Below are 1,333 nucleotides of genomic sequence, written 5' to 3'. Positions count from 1 at the left end.
ATTTTTGAAGAAGGGGCCAAGAACATACAAAGGGAAAAGGGAAATTTCTTCAATAAAGAGTGTTCGGAAAACTGGATAGCTACATGCCAAAGAATGAAATTAGATATTAATCTTGCATCACACACAAAAATCAATTCAAAATGGATTAAGGATTTAAACGTTAGACATGAAACTGTAAAATTACTCTAAGAAAACACATGGTAAAAAATTATTGATAATTTTTTTGAATGTGACTTCAAAAGCACAGCTAACAAAAGCAAAAACAGACACATAGGAACATATTAAACTATAAAGCTTCTGCATGGCAAAGGAAATAACAGAGTAAAGAGACAACATATGGAACGAGAGAAAATATTTACAAACCATACATCCGATAAGGGGTTAATATCGAAAATATCTGAAGAACTCAAATAAATCAATAGCAAGAAAACAAATAAAATCTTATTTGAAAATGGGCAAAGGACCTGAATGGACATGTCTCAAAAGAAGACATACAAATGGCCAATAGGTTTATGAAAAAATACTCAATATTCCTAATCATCAGGGAAATGCAAATTAAACCATAATGAGATATTACCACATACCTGTTAGAATGTCTATTATCAAAAAAATAATAGTAAGTGTTGGTAAGGATGCAGAGAAAAGGGAACCCTTGTACACTGTTGATCGGAATGTAAATTAGTACAGCCATTATGGAAAACGGTATAAATCTTCCTCAAATAGCTAAAAATAGAGCTACAATATGATCCAGCAATCCTATTTCTGGATATATAGCCAAAGGAAATGAAGAGTATCTTAAAGAGATGTCTGCACTCTAATGTCCAATGCAACATTATTCGTAATAACCAAGATATGGAATCAAACTAAGTGTCCATCAACAGATGAATGGATACAGAAAATGTGGTATATATACATAATGGAATACTATTATATTTACCTTCAAAAAAGAAGGAATCTTGTCATTTGCAACAACATGGATGAACCTGGAGGGCTTTATGTTAAGCGAAATAAGCCAGACACAGAAAGACAAATACCACATGATGACATTTATATGTGGAATCTAAAAAAATTGAACTCATAAAAGCAGAGAGTAGAATGGTGGTTACCCCAGAAGCTGGGGAATGGAGAGTCTAGGTAGATGTTGTTCAATGGTTGCAAAACTTTATTTAGACAGGAAGAATACTTTCAGGAGATCTATTGTTCATCATGATGATTATAATTAATAACAATGTCTTATATATCTGAAAAATTCCTGAGAGTAGATTTGAAGTGTTCTTACCACAAAAAAATGATAACTTTGTGAGGTGATACATATGTTAATTAGTTTGATTTA

This window comes from Propithecus coquereli, unplaced genomic scaffold (genome assembly GCF_000956105.1).
Source record: "Propithecus coquereli isolate 6110/MARCELLA unplaced genomic scaffold, Pcoq_1.0 Scaffold264, whole genome shotgun sequence".
In the NCBI taxonomy this organism is placed as follows: Eukaryota; Metazoa; Chordata; class Mammalia; order Primates; family Indriidae; genus Propithecus; species Propithecus coquereli.
The sequence above is the reverse complement of the archived record's forward strand: the minus strand, read 5'-3'. Positions refer to the sequence as shown.